We start from the raw sequence: 10,997 nt of genomic DNA on the forward strand, positions 1-10,997 counted from the left end.
ATGGTCAAATATTTAATTGTATTATTATTATTATTATTATTATTATTATTATTATTATTATTATTTAAAAATACTATTGATAAATAACTCTATTTTACTCTATTTTAATGAAAAATTTGAAGAGAAATCAAAATCAGGAACAATTTATTTTAATTTATGAATAAGAATGCGATGAAAAAAAGTTTGAAACATAAATGTGATAATATGTAAAAAATCATATTAAAAACTGTGGTGTGACATACTTAGCAATATGGAAATACTAACCAACATGATTTTGGGCTAATTATCTTGACAAGTTTGACATTTTAAGATAGAATCGTAATACATAATATAATATGAGAGCCGATAATGTTTAAATGTGTGATTTGATTTGTTTAGAAGCTTAAATGACTATCAAATTTCAAGTTTAATATTTCAGAATAACCACCACCATACGAGGAGTATTTTAAGGATAAAATCTCACAAAAGTCATATAAAATCACTAACTAAAATATAATGACTTGAGTTAGTTAGAAATGTTAATGGTTAACCTTTTGAATTGGAACACAAATCTAAAATCCTTAAGTGAAAATAAAAAAAGTTACTTATGATGTTAAGAAGTTAATTTTAAATCTGTATGAATAATTTTTTGAAAGTACTTTGTGTGATTAGAAAAGTTTTTAGATAAAGTTTTTAGGTAACTTTTCTACTAGGACCAAAAGTATAAACATAAATGACGCCAACAGAATCCTTAATCTTCTAAATGACTTTTGAATTCCTCAACAAACAAATTATGAATACATATTATTCTTTTGACAAATGGAATAGGTCATATCTTTGATTAGACCAAAATACATTTTGGAATAGTACTTTGATAGATACTGTGTGAAAAAATAAGGAAAAATTTTGAATTTGTTTGTAAAGTTATTTTATTAAAAAATGTGTTATTGAAAATAAAAGAAAAAAATATATTTTAGAAATAATGGGATCAAATGAAGGTTTAGTATGATTAAATAAAGAGGAATTAATTTGAATTCCGCTAACGAGGAATGCGTATTAATACTCTTCTGTATGCAATGAACCAAATTTGCAGGCCACTCCAAAATTTCATGCACCAATAAACTATTATTGTTCATGTATTTAATCAAACGGTGTTTGGTGAGAATTAAAATTAGATTTTTAATATAAATTTTTAAAATGTGTGGTTAAAAACAAAACAGGCTCTAAATTTCTTCACACACACACGCACACCTCCAATCTTTGAAACAAGGTGGTCCAGCATTATACATTTAATAGATACACTACTACTCCAATGTCGTATTCAGAAAAACCAAATTCACAATATACGTACCATTTTAATGGTAAACAATTCAACCCTCGGAATATGCTAAAACTCCAAACGGCAGAGCCGACATCGAGGTGATTTTCCTTCTGTCCCACTTAAAAAGTCATCTTTTGGGGCAAGAAAGACAATCCGAATGGAAAGATATCTAGATAAAAAGACGATGGTGTGTAAAGGCAATTAACGATGTGTTTTTAAACTTATTAAAAAAAAGGAAAAAAAAAAACAAAAAAAAAAAAACTTATAACTGACTATAATGATCTTTTCTTCAGTCACCTCTTGTTGAACTCTTTTTTATCGTATATTAAAACTTTGCTAATCTTTGATTACTTTTAAGGATTGTGTTTAAATCCTCTTAACACTTTTCGCGTGGGGTAGTAAACTTTTCTACTGGAGTGGGCGGGGAGAAAAAACATGTTAATATGAATTTGAATATAACTTGTTCACAGCCACAATCCCAATTTCCACATAGTTCGTCTGATCTGTTGTTGTCGCAGTCGACCTAAGCACATTTTTCACATTTTCACCTCATTTTCGTATATATTGAATAATATTGAGTTTTGGCTGTTGAATGTTGTGGTTCTAAAATGTGCCAAAGCTGCGAATGGCGCCATCAGACAACTTAGGATTTTATTCTGTATGTCGGCCATGACTTCTTGTTTTTCTTTTTACTTTTTTATCGTCTTCTTTTGTCCATCATTAAAAAAATGAAAAGAAAAAAGAAGAAGAAGAAGAAGAAGAGGAGAAATCCTAATATTTGAATAAGCCTTCCGTATTTTTCTAGACACTGCTATCTTGCAATTAGGATATCACAATACTCAAATATAAAAAGTTGGAGTAATAAGTCTAGAAAAACATTTAGAATTTTGACTCAAAATTTTTCAGTGGTAAGATTTGTGCATGCTACACCTTGGTCTATATATTTGTCCTTCTTGAGAACGAACTGATTTATATTCAAGAATGCAACTTGCTAGAGATATTAGTTGATCGTCTTGAACTTCTAGTATATAGGCTTAAGATGAAACTCTTAAAAACATAAAATAGGTATTGAATTTTGCCGTTGATGAAAGTCCTCCGATACATTCACAGAACAAAGTGTCCAGCAAGTTTCACTTCACCATAATATAAAAGAGCCTAATTTTGGGCACTATTTATGTTGAATACGTATCGCAATTTCCTATTGTCAACATCTTTCTTTCACTTTTTTTTTTCCTTATAATCTCATTTTCCCTTATTTATACTTTACTATTAAGCCTCCGTTTGGTAGCAATTTTTCACTCCCAAAAAGTCAATTTTTTTTTTACAATTATTTCTCTATTCAAATCGTCATTTTAACTTCTTCACTCATGGGTGGGACCCATTTTTCTATCTAACTATCAAAAAATCAATTCTCATAATCCCCACTAAACAGACCCTAAATTTCATTTAATAAGAGAAAGGGTAATATGGCCTTCTTACTCATACTCACAATCTTCTTATTGTTGACTTGCTTAGCGTATAAGTTTACTTATTAAATTAATTAAATTCAGTAGCGGCTTCAAATTTTTTTTATCTTTATGATTTTAAGCTATTCTCCTACAAAAATATCTTTAATAGATAACTTACACTTAAAAAAGTTGGCAATGAAGTTGAGAAATAATTTTTGAAGTTCATTAACTCAAAAAATTATGACTCAATGTTTTTCTTTGCATAAGCACTATTCATATTGGACACATGTCAACACCTCCTATCGTCAACCTCTTTCTTTATTTTTTTTCTTCTATTCCCATTTTGCCGTTAGTCGTACATCACTATTAATTTTCATTTGGCAAAGGAAAGGATAATATGGCCTTCATATCATACCTATGATCTTCTCATTGTAGACTTGCCTTTTTTTACGTCCTCATTTTTTTATGAAAGTGTATGAGTTTGTTTATTAAATTAATTAAATTTATTAGCAACTTCAAATTTTTTTATCATTACGATTTAAGCCATTCTCCTACAAAAATATCTTTAATAGATAGATAACTTACAATTAAAGAAGTTGTTAAAATGAAGTTAAGAAATAATTTTTGGAGTTCATCGACTCAAAAAATTAAACTCAATGTTTTTCTTTTAATATTCTTTGCGTACAAAATTTGCATCATATTAATAATCTTGGTTCAGAACATTAATATGAATGGAAGTGCATACGTTATGCATATGCAAGATAGTAAAATCTATCACTAAATTATAAGTATTTTACACCCAATGCTGAAAATTTTACCTTCTAAACATTTTAATTTTTATCAAAAATAAATAGTAGCAGGTTCAATCTTGATCAATGGAGGAAAATGATCCCTTTTTTTTTTTTTCAATAAGATCCCAAAATAGATATTATATTATACGTTTGGCAAATGTTAACAATGAAAATAAGTACAATAATATATTTTATTTTATTTTTTATTCAATATTATTTGGCCATAATGTTTGATACAGATTACTTGAAATTTATATTTTTTCATTTTCAACCACACGTTCTATTCATTTTTTCTTACTTTTTAACAACGTAATCGTCAAATTTGGAGTTACATCCTAAAAGGTAAACTTTATTGAGAGGATTAGCCCAAACTTTTATAAGTTGGTCTATATATTTATCTTTACTTGATATGTGATTTATTCATTAACATATCTCGGAAGATAGTGGCTCTTTAAAGTAAATCAACTTCGAAATTTGTGTCTCATTTTTTAGTTTTAATAGGATCAAATTGCTCGTTGAAACTTTTTTTTTTTTTTAAATGTAACTTTTATTTATAAGCCTGCACTTATGGCGGAGGCAGACCGTGGTTGCAAATATCAATAATAATAAACTCAATACAATAAAATCAACGAATACGAAAGGAAGGACAATCACTATAGTCTAATACGAAACAACCTTTTGTAGTCTTAGGGAAGTCTCTAATATAGTAAGAAAATTGAGAGCGTCCATCTGTACCCAACTTAGCCAAAGAGTCAGCAACCGAATTTGCCTTTCTATAGACATGGGTGACATTTAAATCGATGAGGTCTGCCAGATCAACGATGTCATCCCAAACTTGCTGAAGAGACCAAGGAGTATTTCTCATCCCATTAAACCAATGACAAACCATTTGGGAATCAGTTTCAACCCATACCTTTGAAACCCCCAAAAGATAGCAATAATACAAACCCAATTTCAAAGCCATTGTTTCCGCCATGGAGTTAGTGGCTACCCCAAGAGAGTGGGAAAAGCCAAAAACAAATTTTCCTTTCCAATCCCTAAGCACCCCACCATAGCCAGCTCTACCAGGATTGCCACAGCTAGCACGATCAATGTTAAGTTTAAGAATATCACAAGGGGGACGATACCAACGAACAAGGAGAGGAGCCTTAGTTGTCAAAGGAGTTGGAGCCATACCAAGACAATGGAGAGTAGCATGAAAATGAGAGGGAGTAGCACGTGATGGTCGCAATAATGAATTTAATTCAACCATCTAGCATTTCACTTTGGAGCAAATTTTATGTCCATTGACCAAACCTTCATTAAATCTAGCCTCATTAAGTGCAATCCAAAGCTCCCAAGCAATTGGCGTAGGGGTCAAAAGAGCAAGTTGATGAAATTGCGAAGAACCATCAAATTGGTGCAACCAATTAATAAGTACGACACGCCATGAGCTAGCAAAAACAATTCGAGCTCCAACGATGTTGGCAAAATGAGTCCAAACATGAGTCGTTGCTTCGCTAGTATGAAATAGGTGCTCAACATCCTCCACTTTTGTATGAGAACAACAATAACACTTTGATACTAATGGGACACCACGACTTCTAATAACACTATCCACTGGTATTATACCAAACCAAACACGCCAAAAGAAGATTGAGATTTTTACCAGGAGCAATTTATTCCAAATCAATTTGAAGAGATGAAGTTTGTCCTTGGTCTCACGTAAAAGATTCCAAGTCGTATTAGTAGAGAACTCTCCTGTTGGAGTTGGACACCAAATCAGTTTGTCTGGCATTTGCTTCAAGCAGATAGCTAAAGTATGAATGTAAGCCATCAAATTGTCACTTCCCAGCTTATGAATAAGATCAGTATTCCAAGCATCCTTTGCACAAACATCTTTCAACTGTAACCTTGGTTCATTAACAATCCAGCCTTGGTCATATAAAGAGCCAAAACCTGTCCAGTTTGCATACCAAAATGAGATTTTTCCTTCCCCGATCATCCACTTGCTGTGGTCATGAATAAAAGGAAGGTGTTTACTTAAATTACACCAACATGGAGATGAACCAAGTCCAGGTGAGTAAGAGTTCATGTTAAAATTTACAATCAAATATTTCTGCCTTATGAATGCAGCCCATAAAAACTCACCTGTCAAAACTCTCCATAGCATTTTACATTGGAGTGAGTATAAAACATCAAATAAACTTCGGACACCCAATCCCCCTTCTTAAGAGGGGAAACAAATTTTCTTCCAAGAAATCCAATGATATTTATGCTTCCCTTCATAATCACCCCAGAAAAAATTAGCAAAGATCTATTGTAATTCATGAATCACTTTATCTGGAGAGCGTATCACTGACATTAAATGCATAGAGGTTAATACCGATCGAATGAGGGTGAGCTTACCTCCCCAAGAAAGTAGTTTACCTTTCCAGCCTGCAACCTTTTTACAAACTTTGTCGACCATCGGAGCAAATAACGAGGAAGTGCAGCGATCATAAAATAGTGGGGCCCCTAAGTAGCTGAAGGGTAGAAAGTTTCTTGAAAATTAGTAGCAGATGCAATAATCCTCCGACGAGAAAAGGCTGTTTTTCTACTATAACTTAAGAATTTAATTTTGTAAAATTTATTATGTTTTTAGAGCAAAGAAATTGGTAAAAAGAATGTATCATATTAGTAGTTAGAAAAACTACAATAAATGGAATATCAGCAGAATTAGATTGTATAAATTTATTTATGTTATCTGCATTATTTTAAAATGAACATGCTTATGGTATAAATGTAGGTTAAAAAATATGAAAAATGAAAATGAACACACACTTAATAATTTCTTCACAACTGGATATGCATAGCTAACAATTTTAACGAATCAAAGAAAGTACTATATTGACAAACTTTTTTACAAATGGTGGAAATTTGCTATCAAGAAATAGAAGCATTTGTCATCAATATATAGCCACAATTAGAAGCTCAGCAAACTAACTTCTAGTTTCTTTAACCCACTTCAAAACCTCCAAGTTGAATGTTTAAGAATCATCAATACCATCGCAATTAACCTACAAGTACACCACTGTCTATGTAAGACTACTTGAAAGTAAATACTATAGCAATAGTTAGTCATGCATTAAAAATCAAATATTAACATTTCACTCATAAATAGATTGCCAGATAATAAATCGAAAGTATTTGGTTGTACTTCAAATTTCAACTTTTCCCTAAACTAAGAGAATCACGAAATTAATATCCAACATTTTGATTTCCATTATTCATTTAAAAAAAGGCAAATTGTTAATAAAAACATTATGATACTCCCATGAGCTGAACATCAAAATGTGATCTCGTTGTGATATTTATGAGCTTCACAAAAAGGAACAAAAAATTGATATGGATGCTAAAGATTCTATAATACAGAATAAATAAAGGTTCAACTGGTTTTTTTTTTATTTTTATTTTTTTATCTATATTTGGAATAATTTGCTCTCATAGCTCATATTGTTGCTTGAAACAGCCTCTATAAATATTGATTCAACTTATATTAGAGGATAAGACTATAGCATGATATTATAAGAGTTTGCTAATAAAAATTTTTGAACACGAATATAAATTCTTTACCAGATAGAAGGAATATTGTACCAAGAAATATTACGCAGTGGGTTTGATATTACTTGCCTAGTGGTCCCAAGCCTAATATTATGTGGGAATATGGTGTAATTATAGACGTTGTTGTGTCCATGAATAGCATTAAACCCACAAATCATAGGAATCCCTAGATGTGTAAATAGAGACCTTCTCTAGACATTCACCATGTTAACCCAGTCTGCAGCGATTGCATGTGAAAATGGTGTACTTCCACCACTGCTTAATACATTCCCAGCATAAATGTGCTTTTATAAGAAGCATAAAATCTTAATTATCCTTTTACTTTTAATAGACACTGCCAAAGGATAACAATATCTTCAAGTCTTATACTCACGACAAGACAAATAGGGTTTTTCTAAACTATAATCAACAAGATGCACACATGATGAATTGTATCAAAACACATTTGATATTATGCAAGTAATATCACATGAACGTTCAAATTAGAGACAAACTGGAATCTGCACAAACTTGGTCAACATACTTTCATTCTCGACTTAATGAGCAAAAATATGAAATTTTGAAACTTATGTCCATTTCTTACATTCTAATAAATTACTAAATACAAAATGTGCATGTAAACAAAAATGTAGATCCTTTTCAAGTTTATAGAATACATTTACAAAGTCACAAGGTGGCAATAGAACGACAAATTTATGGGAGGTGTGAAAATGTATATGATACTTATTGTTTAGAAAAATAGTTAATATATAATAAAACAAAATAAATAAAACAAATGGAAGTTAGATTGAAAAGCTCTATCTGTCAATTCTTAATGAAGTTACTCTAACGACAACTTCAACAAAGATGAAGCCAAGTGCAAAATAATCCAAACCTTGTGTTACTTCGTAGTTTGAATTGCTACAAGAAATCATATTTATGTCTTGTTAACATATTAGGTTTGTCAAACTCCAAGTCAGGTTAACAAAAAAGAAAAATCTTTTATTATAATCTTACCATTTTAGGACTTCCCATCCCACCTTTCAAGATTAATAGCAGCAATATTTCCAACGTAAAAATGAAATACACCCTAGTTTTGTCCCTTCCTAAGAAAGCTACAATTTCAAGTGGATGAATAACTATATAATATAGAAACAATACTTTATTACTTGTGTAATCGTACATTTCCTTGCTAGGAATTGAACTCTAGTTATTTGAAATCATTTATTCATCAAAACAATACCCGTAGTTCAAACGTGCAAGATAATGTTCTACAAAAAGATTTCATTTGGCTAAGCAAAGACATTTTCATGTAACTATGAGAAAAGCAACTTCAAGAACCTATCCAACTGTTTGAAAATATGCAACTCTCAGTTTGAATCTGCAAACAAAAGCCACATTTTTAACCCCAACCACATCAGTGCCTAAGTTGACACAACATACACATAGATTCATGGAAAAACACAAACACAGTAATCTCATTTACTTTAGAGACAATAGTCCAATCAGATGTAGATTGATCATAATGAAAACAAAATGAGTTTATTGAGCAGCTAACAATACAACATATTGGATAAAGAAAATTGAATGAATGATCAAAAGATTAATACATAACACACTAGAAGCTGCTAGTCTTTGAATTAAATGCATGATAATTTTGAAATGATATTCCAAGGTATAACCATTATAAGAATGCCTGGTTTTTCACTTTTTCACTGATCAGTATAAATAAACTAAAAGAGTGCAAATAATTCATAAAAAAAAAAAGGACAAATAAGTAAAGTGGGGAAAAAAATATTTATGCGATAAAAAAAGTCTACCTAAAAGAATATATTTTTTAACTTTCTTTTTTCAATTAGGTTTTTTGTCAAATTCCTCTAACAAGATTCTGTTACCATATTTTCTAATAGCCCACAAGAGTGCCTCACCTACTTGTTTGGAATTCCACATGGAATCTAACTCAGCATCTGCCTATATGGTGCTGTGTAATTCAGGTATATTGGCGTGTATCATATCTAAAGCATCACCAAATCGGGTCTTTGTTACCAAATTGCAACTGTCATTGCCTCAAAAATTTGCTTCAGGTAAAATGCAACAAGTGTATTTTTGACAAAGAACCAACAATGAATATACAATTTCAGTAAACTCAATGTCATAACTTTGCATAAATATAATTGTCGAGATGTTAATCCAAAATACCACTTAATAGCTTATTAAAAGAATTTCATATAAAACTATTTAATCCCTCATGCCATATATGTAATCATATGCACACTTTTGAACGACAATGTTGTTCTCATTTAATTTTGACTTCATCGACTATACAGAAAGGCAATTGAATTTCACTTTCATACTCCTGTGACCTTGAGGAAAGTAAAAGAGCTTATCTCCAACATGCGGTATGTTAGGTATGGGATCGGCACGGTCGAGCAACAGTGGCACACAAATTGCTTCTTTCTTAATTAAATACATGAATCTCGATATTATTATAACGCATAAATAAAGGACTTGAAATTAGAATTTTTTGTCAATATAAAGACAATAAACAGCTAATATTTTGTACATTATAGTGTTATACTTGAGGTTCGGGATAACCTCCTTGAGGCCATTCAATGGGCCACTTAACATCCCTTTTGCAAAAGGCTGAGCTTTTGCTCAATACCATACCTTAAATGTGAAAAATATAAATTCAACGCATCAGAAATTCCAAATTTTTTTTGAAAGAAATCATATTACAATTCAATTCTCAAAAATTATTACCATGTTTTTCCAGTAGCAATATCGGGATTGCTAAAAATCTTGACTGAATTGTACTGCTTGTTTGTTGGAGTAGGATCACCAAATAGAGTGTAAGCATCATACATGACCTAATCGAGAGAAATAATCAAGTAAGGTATGATCTAAAAACATAAAATTAAACTTCAAACCGACATAATTAAATGCATAATCGATGATAATAAGAAGCAACTTACCAATGTATTATTTCCCCTGCAGGATCTTTGAAAATTGCTTGAGGATTTTATCATTCAATAATAGAATGAGTAAAAAGTTCAAAGAAGTGAGAGAAGTATACCTTGGATGAGTTGGATGCCATCTTAAATTCCAAACCATTCATCACAATGACGTTTTCCATAGACATGTATACAAAAGATTCATCAATATTGGCAAATTTACACATGTTTCTGCACGTGCATTACAAGCAACACCAGACAATGAAATCTATCAAATAAAATGTCATCAAACTAATGAAAATATTTACAGTTTCTTAAGCTCACGAAAAAAAAAATACAAGAATTATATGGCGCGTACCATCCAAATAAAATAGTTATGTCATATGAGATATTCCTACTATTGATGCTTTTTTCTCATCCTTTTAGACAGACCCTGTTAACAGTGGCTAAACCTTTTCTTATCTTTCATTCTAACAAGTAGACTGTCAAAATTTTCTATATTGTGCAACTTGAAAAATAATGATGATGCCACTTTGCAGATGACTCCTTTCTGTCACAAACAACATAGATAATCATTGTGTGGATAGTTTACAAAATTAGGTTTCATGGAATCTACCATAACATTATACTTTTCATTTCCATTATCCACAGACAAATGTTTCAATGAACATGTCCCATTAATGCCATATAAAACACATTTTTGTAAAGTCTCTATTTCATTGAAGAAGAGAAACTTTCAGTTTGCGAAAATGCTGACATAACCTAAAATAAATAGACCAAGGGGCATACAAACATAAAGATAGACCTTGATATAATTAGCGTGTATCTAAACCAAATTATAAATGATTACTAAAAGTAAGGAGTGTAAAGAAGAGGAAATGAAGGATACCTAGATCTGATTTGGAGTTAGGCTGGAGAGTTTCTCGATGAAGCTACTAAACATTGG

General features: G+C 31.0%; 1 long non-coding RNA gene across 1 annotated transcript; it reads right to left on the reverse strand.

Annotated features, from left to right (window-relative positions):
- Positions 1-9,603: 9,603 nt before the first annotated feature.
- Positions 9,604-10,215, reverse strand: LOC111412832. The gene is made up of 3 exons (XR_002706115.1): positions 10,174-10,215; positions 9,861-9,967; positions 9,604-9,767 (listed from the first exon to the last, which is right to left on the reverse strand). It is a non-coding gene; the product is annotated as an uncharacterized LOC111412832 (long non-coding RNA).
- Positions 10,216-10,997: the final 782 nt, after the last annotated feature.

This window comes from Olea europaea, chromosome 16 (genome assembly GCF_002742605.1).
Source record: "Olea europaea var. sylvestris chromosome 16, O_europaea_v1, whole genome shotgun sequence".
Taxonomy (NCBI): domain Eukaryota; kingdom Viridiplantae; phylum Streptophyta; class Magnoliopsida; order Lamiales; family Oleaceae; genus Olea; species Olea europaea.